Source organism: Petaurus breviceps, unplaced genomic scaffold (assembly GCF_028583685.1).
Source record: "Petaurus breviceps papuanus isolate PSGF00001 unplaced genomic scaffold, PetGlider_PUasm1.0 90887, whole genome shotgun sequence".
Classification (NCBI taxonomy): domain Eukaryota; kingdom Metazoa; phylum Chordata; class Mammalia; order Diprotodontia; family Petauridae; genus Petaurus; species Petaurus breviceps.
In genome coordinates, this window is record NW_027187370.1 from 1,418,471 (window position 1) to 1,432,140 (window position 13,670).

The 13,670-nt window shown below is 37.2% G+C and overlaps 1 protein-coding gene and 1 pseudogene across 2 annotated transcripts in view; one reads left to right on the forward strand and one right to left on the reverse strand.

The window, feature by feature from the left end:
- The window catches only part of WIPF2 (WAS/WASL interacting protein family member 2), an 80,796-nt gene that overhangs the window by 52,265 nt on the left and 14,861 nt on the right, over positions 1 to 13,670 (reverse strand). The gene's annotated exons all lie outside the window — the stretch shown is intronic.
- Positions 1,179 to 6,668, forward strand: LOC138150788 (centrin-2-like; annotated as a pseudogene).

Here is a 13,670-nt window from a genome sequence, read left to right on the forward strand (position 1 = left end):
GAAGGGAAAGAATCTGGAAATCAAAGTTTTAAAAACAAATGTTAAAAAAATTTTTTGTTTTAAACGTTTTACATGCAACTGGGAAATGACATACAAGCACCAGGGTATAGAAATCCATCTTGCCCTACTAGAAAGTCAGAGAGGGAATGGGGAAGGATATAAGAGAGAGCAGATTGGGGGAAGGGGTATTCAGTAGGATCTCTATTTTGAGGGGGGTAAGGGAAAGACAGGGAGAAAATTTGTTACTCAAAATCTTGTAGAAATGAATGGTGAAAACTAAAAAAAAAATTTTTTAATTCCATGGATAGATTTCAGAAGGGTCTAAGAGCATGGATAGAAAAAACATTTTATCATTATTTTAACTAACTTCTAATTCAAATTCAACATTTTCTTCAATTATAAAGATAAGTAACAAATCATTATTCTGAGAAGGGGTCCATAGGCTTTACCCAGCTACCAAAAGGTCCCATTACACAAAAATGGTTGATAAAACCTGAAGAGATGCTCTCTGACTATCCCTTTATTTATTTTGGGTAATAATATGGCCATTTTTTGCTTTGCCATTTACAGTCAAAAAAGGATATTCTCTTTAGCACAGAAAACAGAAGCAAAATAAGATCAGAGTGGGGCGGCTAGGTGGTGCAGTGAATAGAGCACCAGCCCTGGAGTCAGGAGGACCTGAGCTCAAATCCAGCCTCAGACACTTAACACTTACTAGCTGTGTGACCTTGGGCAAGTCACTTAACCCCAACTGCCCTGCCCTCCTTCCTCCAAAAAAAAAAGGCAAAAAAAAAAAAAATAAGATCAGAGAAGTTCTCTCTTTTCTCTGTGGTCAGTTATTATTCCATCCACCCTAAGTCCCACCCTTTTACTCTGATCCATCCTCATTTTACTTTTTTTTTGTAAATGTAAATTATACATTTACATCCTCTACCTCCACAATATAGCTTAAAAACAAAATACTTCTTTTGTTACTTTTAACTTATCTTGCCAACCTCAGCTCTAAGCTTTAGTACTCAATGCTATTTTTATAGATCCATGTACATTCATATTTGTCCTCTGTCTTTGCTTCCATCTTTCTTGAAATCTAAATTGGGGATGGGGTAGGTGTAAATTCCCCTGCATATCTCCACCAGTCTCTTCAGACAATTCTCATTTTTCTTTCTCATTCAACTGTTTCCTTTGTGACTTTAGAATTTCATTCTTAAATTTCCCAGTTAAACTTCATTCTTAAGACTTCACTTGCAGAATTTTAGTTCATGGAATCCTATCTATCATTCCTTTGAACTCTTTGAAATATGCTTTTCAAAAATAAAGGGTACATGCAACACTATGCTCAGCTTTCCTCTCTGCTATCACAGATTCTAAGGGAGGCTTCCTATCATTTCCACTCTGGCAACTAGTTAGTGAGAATCAGATCCAGGATAAAATTTCCCTTTGTTGGTCCTCTGCCTTTTGAAGGATCAAATTATCATTACAGCAAGACAACAAGTTATGGCAGAGAGAGAGTACCATTAGATGCCTGTGTAATTGAAGTCTCCTATTACTACTACATCAAGGCTCTGTGCCAGGTTGTGATCTATTTCGTTAACTCAACTATTTCCTTTATCTGTTTCAGTGGCCTATGGTATTTCTGACCACAAAATAATTTCTGATCTTCATATAAATGTTTTTTGGTACTTTCCTACACTGGTTGTTAGGTTTCCTCACTTGAATACACTTTCTTAATATACAATGCTGTATGGGAATAGTGGAAGAAAGAGTCTTCTAAAGAATTTTAAAGCTAGAACTTTTTGATCTATTAAAACTAAAATGGCAAAATGTAGCATATGTTCCTGAGATGCCTTATCATACCATTCAGATAGATCTAAAGATCCTCCTCCTCCTCCAGTTCAACAATACTGCTACTTCCACTGCTCTGCCTACATATGCCACCTTAAATCAAGCTTTATGTTTTTCCCAAACCCACAAGTCTGATTTTGAAAGGAGAAGCAGAAGATATTACTCCAAATTCTTCTAATAGCAACAGAATATAGGCATGTATCTTTTTTTTTGTATGCTTCATTTCTTCTAGAAAATATAACTAATATTACGGACAAGATTTGTTTTTATTTGAAGTGTTGCTTGTAAATGTTTTGGAGGTTTTTAGCATATGTGCCCTGGGCATCCCTGGCATCATAACAGTTCTCTATCTTTTTTTGTTCACTCATTCTTCCAGTCTTACTTCCCAAATTAGGGCTTTGTATTGGGTGTGGGCTCTACCTTCCTGTTTTTTTGTGTCCTGTTTGGTCCTTGCCTGTCCTACTGGTGTCCTTTTACTATGCTCTCTGGGCATTGCATACTGTGTTCTTTAAAGATCACAGGGAACTCAGGCCAGGATGCTGAAAACTTTCAGCAAATCCTAAGCAGACTGATTAAGGAATCTATCTCATCTTTATCCTCCTGAGCTTTCAAGGCTCCCAAATCTAGTTCTGATAAATGGTACTACAGCTACAGACTTATAGCTCAGTGGAACTCCAATAGTCAATTGCTAGCCCCATCCCTCTGTCAACCAGGTGAAAGGTTCTGCAGATTCGGAGCAACTGCATACTATAATTCTCCCCTCTCTGGGTTTTAGAGGGACAGCACTGCAACACCTTCTTCTACCAGCATCTGGCTGAGACCCTAGGCTACCCATCCACAGCTCCTGCTCTGGTCACTTGCCTACAGATCAAATTTTTTATCTTGAGCTGGAAAGATGACCCACAGTGGTTTCTCCTTAGATCTCCAATTCAAACTATTCAGTCTAACATTCTTCTGAGATATCTGAGGGAGCAGCTGTGAGGGAAGCTAGACTGTGCTGCTTCCTTCTATTCTACTATCTTAACTGATCTGTGATATGTCTTTATAAATCTTATAACCAGCATGTTATGCACTGAAGAGAAACATCTCACTGGACTCCGAGTCAGAGTTTGGTTTGAACCCTCAATCTTCCAACCTACCTGGATGACCTAAGGCAAGTTGTTTAAGCCATCTAGACTTCAATTTCCTCACTTATAAAATGAGTAGGACTAGATTTCTCCTAACATTGTCCTCTAGCTCTAAATCAATGATTTTCTTCCTTAAAAAGTGTATTTCTCTGCACCACAAAAGATCAAATGTTCTAATAGAATGTAAATTCCTTAAAGAAAGGGACTATTCATATTTGTCTTTGTTGTCCCAGTGCCTGGTATTTCCCAGCAAACATTCAGTCATTTTAATCATGTCTGACTCTTCATGACCCCATCTGAGGTTTTCTCGGAAAAGATACTAGCCATTTCCATCTCCAGCTCTTTGACAGATGAAGAAACTGAGGCAAATAGTTAAGTGACTTGCCCAGGGTCACACAGTTAATAAGTGTCTGAGGCCAGACTTGAACTCAGGAAGATGAGTCTTCCTGACTCCACATCCAGTACTCTATGCACTGTGCCTTCTAGCTGCTCTAGTACCTAGCAGGTGCTTAATAAATGCTTCCTGATTATCAAATATGTTTCTTCAACTCAACTTCCTAATATTTTGCTCCAAATATTCCTGACACAAATTCATTTCTTAGAACATAGGTGGGTTTTTTCCCTATGCTTTTCAATAGGAGACTTCTGGGGCAGCCAGGTAGCTCAGTGAGTAAAAGCACCGGCCCCAGAGTAGGGATGACCTGGGATCAAATCCAGGCTCAGATACTTAGTACCACACCCAGAAATAACTGGCCGTGTAACCTTGAGCAAGTTACTTAACCCCAATTGCTTTAAAAAAAAAAAAGAATAGGAGACTTCTGAGCACAAAGGCACTAAGCTGACAATGTATTTAAGAAGCTGATTTGTTTTAAACCAACCGAAATGGACTTAGAAAGCACTTCAGATGCCATAATCAGTTTTGAGCTTCTAATCAAGTAACATGTCTATAAAACACAAGCCTACAGCTTATAAAGTTAATTAAAAGATGAAATCCAGATAAATTAAAACTCCTAACACTCCCAGAATTCTCTTTTTATACTTACTAGCAGTCCTTAGTTGAACTATGTTTGCTGTGATCTCTGCTTTGTTAATTCAAGAGCCTTTACCTAAAGGGAAAAAAAAGCACCCTGACCCAAATTAGGTTCCTGTAAGAAGGGGAAGAATAGAAGAGAACTTGACCTCAAAAACTAGGCAGTTCTGATTTCAAAACCTTAGGAAAGAGATTCCTAACTTTTGCAAAGATCAATTTTTAAAGCACAGAAACTCTGGAAAACTACTGACAATTTTCATTTCAGCTCTCCTAATTAACATACACCAAATTACTTAATATCCTATTCAACTTCTTTCCAACATAAGAAAAAAAAGAGATCAGTATTTCCTGATCCTTTTGCCAGCCACTGAGATCTATGTCTGATGTTTATGAAGTAAATCAAGAGTAGAGCAGAACTGTTTCTTTAAAAAAAAAACTCTAAATGTTCCCAAGATGAAAATCTTCTGATCCCAAAGTCCTAACCAAACCTTTAACAGTGTCCAGTGACTGGGAGATATTTAGTAGAAAAAGAAAGCCAGCTGCTCCTAGAAAGAGAAAGTGACACAATGAAGAATGAGGTTTTTGTTTAGTGTTTGAATCTAGCCCTATAAGTAGCTGAAGGTCTTCCTGCCTTGGTTTCATTAACCCACTTAAGTAGGGGTGACAAAATTTGCCAACTATGGGCACAAAACAATTCACTGGCAAGTGCCCCCACCGATGAGCATGCTAAGCCACACTTGATTGATAGGAGATGGTCATTTTCCATAGTTTCCACCCAGAGATATTTATTCCAATTAATAGTGCAAGAAATCAAGTGTCACTACAAGAAAATGAATATAAGTGTCTGCGAGTTAGCTGTCAGGAAGCAGAGACATGATCTGTACCATCAAGAAATCAAACCTGGGCTTCGCCCCCCCCCAAGAAAGAAGATGGGACCCAAACCTGAACTCACAGAGGACCACAAACAAGAAATCAGAGAGGCATTTAATCTCTTTGATAACAGATGGAACCAGGACAATAGATGTTAAGGAGCTCAAGGTGGCCATGAGAGCTCTGGGCTTCGAACCCAAGAAAGAAGAGATCAAAAAAATTATATCTGACATTGACAAGGAGTGGAAAATCAATTTCAATGACTTCTTGGCTGTGACTCAAAAAATGGGTGAAAAGGACACCAAAGAAAAAATTCTGAAGGCTTTCAGACTCTTAGATAATGATGAAACCGGGAAAATCTCCTTCAAGAACTTAAAACATGTGGCCAGAGATCTAGGGGAAAACCTTACTGATGAGGAACTGCAGGAAATGCCTGATGAAGCTGATAGAGATGGTGATGGAGATGTCAATGAACAGGAGTTCCTGCAGATCATGAAAAAGACCAGTCTCTACTGAGATCAATACCTCTTTCCCTTTTGTAGGTACATACAAAGAGATTTACTGGTTATGAAGGTTCCTTGTTTTCATTTTTTGAGGCATCACTATAGTACATAGAGGCTGATTTTCCCCTTCCATTAATTTATCTAGATAATTATATTGGCAAATACCTGATTCAATTGTATTTTCTAAAGAATTCTAAAAACAAAAAAAAAAGAAAACAAAAGAAAAAGAAGAATTCTAAAAACATAGTTCTACATAATACACCTTGTCAATGGATTCTCCAATTCAGAGCCACGAGGCTTAAGGATGAGGGCCTAAAACTCCCCTCCTCCCCTCCCTTCTGCCTGGCATCTCTTCATTCATTCATGAATATTACACCAAACCCCAGAACAAAATTCAAGTGTTATGGCCACCAAAGTGGGTACAAAGAATATCTCCTTTAAGGTGCTGGTTCCCTTATCACCTTGCTTATCACCATCATCTCTTCCCCCTGCCATGCTCAGGTGTATGATATAGCAGGACCATGTGATTGGCTTGTAGGCCACCATTCCAGGCCATTTTTCCCTCCCTTTTCCATTCACCCCTTTGATTTTCATTGACTTACCTCTTTTAAGAAGAAACTAGCTAACCAACTTCTTTTCTGTGTCTGAAACACACTGACATATCTATTGTCTCATGGAGGGCTTAGAGTGTTCCATGGAATCATCCTCTCCAGTCAGTGCTAGGGTGGCTGCATCTAGCTCATCCACTCTGTATGTCATCCTGGCAAATGCTCTTTCCTTTTCCCAGGCCAGGACACCAAATGAAAAAAGCTAAATGTAATGTTAGCCTAAGAAAATCATAAATAGCATAGGATGGCTTAATACTAATGTTAAAAAAACACACAAATAAGCATTTCCTTAGTTCATAAGCTTTAAAGGCTTAGTTGCTTTGCAAATTGGGGTAGGTGTGGTGGGTTGTGTTTCAAGTATTTAGCAAAGCTGTTTTCCGTTTTTCCTACTTGGAAGGAAGGGAACTGGCTGTTGTTGTCTTCATTAGAAATATAATGTAACCGTGTTCATTTTCTACTGATTTTGTCAAGTTCCTCTTTACTGGTTAGCTCTAAGAACCTTTGGTTCTTATTAGTCCATGACTTTCTCCTCCCCTGATATATGGACACTGACCATCAAGTGTCCCACATGGGTAGTTTGACACACTGCTTTGTAACTCCCAGTGAGGTCTGTTCTGTATTGATGCTATTTATTTTCTCTGTTGTGAATAAAGTCTTTCTTGTTTAAAAAAAAAATAAATGAATATAAGCAAAACTGACTCACTAGGGATGTTAAGAATTTAATTCAAAATTTTCTACAATGTTATCAACTCAATTGAGTTACTGCCCCTTTTTCTATCCCTAGATACTAGTTCATATTTAATAGTGCTTTCATGTTTGCACTATACATATTCTTATTATTATCATCATCTCATTTGATCCCTGTCCAGAAAGAAGCTATAGCCACCGCAGAATGCCCTGCATCTCTAAGTGATTTGATATGGACATGGGCTTCAATTTCCTGTCCATAAGTAGGGCATCATTCTGCAAGAGAAGAGCCTATAAAAATTTTGGTGTAGCAGGATCAAATACCAACTCCTCCATCCCCACGTAGTTAATATAACCATTCTGGAAAGCAATTTGAAATTACGCAGATAAAATATTTAAATGTCTATTACCCCCTGACCCAGAGATCCCACTGTTAAGTACATACCCTAAAGAAGCTAATGATAAAAAGAAAGGTTCTGTATATACCAAAATATTTATAACAGCATTTTTTTTTTGTGGTAGCAAAGACATGGAAACAAAGCAGGTGTCCATCAACTGGTGAATAGTTAAACAAATTGTTGTATATTAATGTAATGGAATATTACTATACTACAAAAAATGACAACTATGAATAGAGAGAAGTATTTGAAAAACTTTCACATACTGGTGCAAGTGGAAGTAAGCGAAGCTAGAGGAAAAAAATATACATGACTACAATAATATAAAAAAAGTTTTAAAAAAGAAAATTATAAAGGATAAAGATTGCTCCTAAGGAATAAATGAAAAGACACCTCTCCCTATTCTGCAGAGGCAAAGGTTTCACTTTGTGTGGAACACTGCACATACCTCAGATTTTTTCATGTAATGACTGATTTTGACAATTTTTTTCATAAGAGATGGATTTCCAGGTGGGAGAGGACTACAGATGAAATGTAATACAATATTACATTATAAAGTACAATGTAATAATGAAATTTTAAAAAAAGTTATCAATAAAAATCTATTTTAAAAAAAAGTCTTTCACAACCTGGTTTACTACAACCTGTCTAATTTTGCTGTTTTCCTACAATGGCACTTTGCCTTTGCAAGAAAAATCCTAGTGCCTAGTTTGTACTCCTACTTCCAAGAGCTTATCAATGGGTGAACCCATGAAAAAACTATAATACATAAATATAATAAGATATTACCCTGTAGTAAATTAGGAAATCAGAGAAATGTGGCAAGACTGCTGTGAACCAATGAAGAACAAAATGAACAGAACCAAATGAGTATACAAGATGGTTTGAGCTATGTGGGGCAGTGAATAGAGCACCAGCCCTAGAGCCAGGAGGACCTGAGTTGAAATATGGCTTCAGACACTTGACACACTGGCTGTGTCAAATTGGGCAAGTCACAACCCCAACTGCCTTGCTTTCCCTCCTCCCCCCAAAAAAGACTATACAAGATAATAACAATGAAAGAAAATCGAATTCTAAATGACTAAAAACCAATGCAAAGTCCTAGAGAATGACCATGACATCTAATTCCCTCCCTCAACCGAGGCAAGAGAGGCAAAAGAAAGCTGCAGGAGTTCTTAACCTGGGATCTTGTGGACAGATTGTATTTGCGGGGCAGGGGGGATTCCCACAAAACTGGATGAGGAAAAAATTACATTTTTATTTTCTCTCACCTCTATCAGGAATTTAGCATTTGCTTCAATTACGAATGGTTTTTAAGTATAATTCTGAGAAGGGATTCTTAAGGTTTCACCAGACTACCAAAGGGATCTTGACACAAAAAGGTTAAGAACTTCTGGTCTCCTAAAAAAGAACATCAATCACATATACTAAGAGAAGCAGTCATCATCAGATTTTTTTTCTTAATGCTACTCCTTGTCACAAGGAGGTGAGGTAGAATGGGAGTCATTCCAGAAATGACTGTAATATAAAGATAAAATGCAGTAATAAAACATTTTTTAACAAAAGAAACAATACTGTAGGAATTCTGGTTGTTCCTATAGGAAGAAATGCATAAAAATTATTCACACTATCAGTACTTAAATGTAAAATCTTTAGAAGAGAGGAGGAAATCCTGTGGTTCTCTCTCCATGAACAGTCACACAGCTACCTTCTTAATTCAAACTCTCCATCACCTCTGGTCTGGATTATTTGAATAACCTCCAAATTGATCTCCCTGCATCAAGTGTCTCACAACTCTAATGCAGCCTACAAAGTTGCCAAAGTAATTTTCCTCAACTGCATGTGACTCCCAACTCAATGTAATCCAGAAGCTTTCCTACTATCTCTAGGAAAAAACATAAACTTTTAAAGCCCTTTACAACCTGGCCCCAACCATGCTCACCAGCCTCAGTGGACATTACTCCTCCCATACTCTGTGATCCAGTCAAAATGGCCTCTCTGTTCCACACACAGGAGATATTCCCCATCTCTGGGTCTTTGCACTGGCCATTCCACAGGTCTGAAATGCACTCTGGCTCCTATCTCCACCCTACCTTTAAGATGATGCATACCTTTGGCAGAAAGCCTTTCCCGATTCCCTCCCCAACCCCGGCAACAGCCAGTGCCCTTCCTCTCAAACTACCTTGTGCTTAACTACTTTGTGTTTGTTCGCTTTGCAATTATGTTGCATATACTTATTTATATACTTATCTTTCCCTTTAGAATGTAAATTCCTTTTAAGGAGGGATTGTTTCATTTTTGTACTCATATCCCCAGTGCCTGGAACACAGAAGGTACTTTTAAGTGCTTGTTGACTGAGAGACAAGGAAGCAGAAAAAAAAATAATATACAGAATTTATGAAAATAGATTTCTCCTTTAATAAACACAAAGTTGCAGCATAAGAATACTTAAGGAATCATTGTGCCACTTCCATCTTTTTTTGTTCCACAGAAAAACCTTCAGATAAATGAGTGTGCCAGAAGTGGATGAAGTCACTCATTCCCAGGATCCTCCTGAAAGCAGTCACTTTAGATGGTATACTTCAGACTAGAGGCCAGCCTAAAAGTCAAGAGCTCTCATTTAAAATGATTAGAGATCAATAAGAGGTCCACCAAAGTGTTCAATTAGATAAACTACAGCTGGAAAGGGTCGTCTCAAGGAGGGCAGCACTAGGAATAACTATTGCAAATGTAATTAGAAAATTAAATCTTTTCTCAGTATCATCCAGCAAGGCCCAATAACCCAGAGTATCACCTTTAAAGTTTAAGCAAAGAGAAAACTTGCAAACCAGATGACTCTGTAAGAGCACAATGGTGTCAAAGGTACTTATTATCATCAACTAATTAAGAAAGTCTCGTGGAGGCTAGGTGTCGAAGTGAGTCGAGCACCGGCCCTGGAGTCAGGAGGACCTGAGTTCAAATCCAGCCTCAGACACTTAACACAAAAACTAGCCATGTGATCTTGAGCAAGTCACTTAACCCCAATTGCCCTCCAAAAAGCAAAAAAAAAAAGTCACAAAGTATGCCTGAAAACAAAATCAATGGTCAATTAAAAATCTTATGAGACTATAAAGTTTCTGGCTAAGAATTTTAGGGTAACTGCACTAGTTAAAACTATTTCCATAGAATTGGATAACTAGCACAAACACATTGTATGCCCAAGGTCAATCAGCCTCTCCTAGACCAGTGGTTCTTAAGACTTCAAGAGGTCCATGAATTTAGATAGGGAAAATTACACCTTTATTTTAATATAATTTTTGAATCTTGGTAATCCTTATGCATTTAAATCCTTTATTCATTTAAAAACATCATTCTGAGAAGGGAATTATATGCTACACCAGACTGCCAAAAAAGTAACTGATGGTGTCTCATACATTTTTTTGAGGATCACAGCTCTACTTCTTTACTCACTTTCAAAATGAATTGGCTAAATTCCACCTTATGAATCTCTTAACACCACTCTGGTAGTAACTTTTGAAGATGATGCTAGTCAGCTATTCAGTACCTATTGTTAAAACCATAACACTTCTTATATGATGAAAACTACTTGGAAAACTGACATATGTTTGGCAGAAAATGTTTAGATCTGCACTTATTTCCACAAAAAGTTCTGAATGGCTTCTCAACGTACTGTTTAAAAAAAAAACACCCACACAATGGGGTAACATCAGAAGAAAGAAAAAAGGTGCCTCTCATGACTACAAGTAAGAAAATTCTAAACCAAATGATAGAAATATTCATAAAAGATAAAATAAATCTTGAATAACATAAAATTAAAATGCATTTGCACAAACAAAACCATGAGAAACTAGATTGGGAAAAATGATCTAATTAAATAACCAAGAATAAAATCAGCCATAGAAAACTGATACAAAAATATGAGAATAAGAACCATTTCCCAGCTAAGTGTTCAAAAGATATAAACAAATGACCTTCAGAATTAAAAAATTTAATTAACAAAATTTTACAGCAAATTACTAACTAAATTAATATTGTAACAATACTGGTTTACCTCACATTAAATTGGCAAACATGAAAAAAAAATCCCAAACCAGAAATGCTGAATGAGCTATAGAAGACGGGAACTTTTTATACATACTGGTGGTAGAGCTTTGCACTAATCCAACCATTCCAACAATTTGGAACTTTTCAAGAAAAGTCACTAAAATTTGGCCCAGTTGTCTAACTGGGAGAGTCCCATGTTATTAATAGCACATTTTTGTGGAAGAAACAACAACATATTCAGAGAAACTAGGGAAAATTTGTATGAACTTATGTAGTGTGAGGAAAGTAGAATCAAGAGATATGTTTCATGAAAAGAAAAATACTAAAAAATAAAAATTCAGGTTAAGATAATATTAATCAGAAGACTGATAAATCTTGTTTTTTCTCTCAGCAGAAGGTTGATGGGGTTTTTTGGGTGTGTCAGTTTCACTTAACTGTTTTCCTTACAAAGGGAGGTAGGGGCAGAGATAAGTGTATAAATGCTATTTTTTTTTAAAAAGCAATAATTTTTTTTTTTTAAATCAAGTGAAGAGATAAGCATAAAGGATCCCTCTTTTAGGTTTCATCTTCAATTAAACATGGCTGGTTGAAAAACAAAAACATTCAAGATTTTTTTTTTTACTGACAACAAGAACAGTTTACTTAAATTTTCAATTGTTCCTTACTTTCACATGTATTTTTACTCCCTAATTACATTTCTTTTTTTAAATTTTCAGTTGTAAATTCTCTCTATCTACCCCTCCCCCAACCATTGAGAAAGCAAGAAATGATACCCATTATACATGTAAAGGCATGCAAAACATTTCCACATTAGCCATGTCCCCTTATTGTGATAATAATAATAATAATGTCCCCTACCAAAAAAGCAAGAAAAAGAAAGCAAGCAAAAAAAAGTACTTCAATTTGCACCGAGTCCATCAGCTCTCTATCTGGAAATGGATAACATTTTCCATCACAAATCCTTTGGAATTGTAGATTATAATGTGATCCAAATAGCTAAGTCTTTCATAGTTGATTATTTCTTACAATATTACTCTTAATGAGGTAGCACATCAAGTAACAGCACCAGCTCCAGTATCGGGATGACCTGGGGATCGAATCTGGGCTCAGATACTTAGCACCACACCCAGAAATAACTGGCTGTGTAACCTTGAGCAAGTTACTTAACTCTGATTGCTTTAAAAAAATATATATTACTCTTACTGTTCTCCTAGTTCTGTTCACTTTACTTTGCATCAGTGCATAAGTCTTCCTAGGTTTTTCTGCAATCAACCCTTCCATCATTTCTTTTACCACAAAAATGTTCCATCACAATCATATAACACAACTTGCTTAGCCATTTCCCCACCACAGAAAGAGCTGCTATAAATATTTTTGTAAATAGATGTCCTTTTCCTTTTTCTTTGATTTCCTTGGACTATAGATCTAGCATTGTATTGCTGGGTCAAAGGATATGCTTTTGGGCACAGTTCCAAACTATTCTCCAAAACTGTTAAACTAGTTCCCAGTTCCACCAATAGCGAATTAGTGTACCTATTTTCCCACATTCCCTCCAGCATCTGTCATGTTCCCTTTTTATTATATTAGCCAATCTGATGGGTGTGAGGCAGTACCTCAGAGTTGTTTTAATTTTCATCTCACTAATTATTAGTAAATTAGAACATTTTTTTCATATGACCATAGAAAGCTTTGATAACTTCTTCTGAAAACTGCCTGTTCATATCCTCTGACCACTTATCTTATTTTTCTAAATTAGGCTTAATTCCTTATACATTTGAGAGATGAGATCTTTATCAGAGAAACTTGTAAAAAAAAAAAATTTCCCAAGGGGCAGGCCAGGAAGCGACGGCGCAGGGCAGGCCGAGAGGTAACCTGACCAACAAGGGGAACAAGTCGTCCCACCAACCACAAGGGCCACTGCCAGGCCTTTCACCAAAGGGCTGGGACTGGAAAGAGCAAGGTAAAAACCAAATGCTGGGCCCCTGGCCAGGACAGCAAATACTCCTGGGACTACCATTCCATAGCCCAGAAATTAAAAAAAAAATAAACCCCTATTAGTGATGGGGTGCTTGGGATCTATGTTTATAATATTAATTTGTAATATCAGTTTGTAACATTAGTCTAATATCAGTTTGTAAAATCAATTTGTAAAACCAGTCTGTAAAATCACATTCCCCCCCTCCCCAGCCTCAGAGCATTAACTCTGCCCCTTCCCCCTGCCAGCACTCTGCCCAGCAACAACTCATGAATTGTTTATTTCTGCTTGGAACAATAACAAGCTACACCTATGAATACTTCAATACCCTATCTACAGGTTAACTCCTTAGCCAATTATCCACATACTGAGTCTCCATTAGCCTTGGTTCCCAACATCCATCTTGTCAAACATGACACTGATGGGTGGCAGTCTAGGCACTTCTCAGTCAGTCTTGACCGCTAGCTGACTTAGTGACGTTTCAGGCCAAAAAAAACACACTTCCAGGTAGTCCCAGCTTGGGCTATCTCCCAGTGAATTATGGGCAATACACCTGCACAATTGACATTAAAAGTGCATGTTCCTT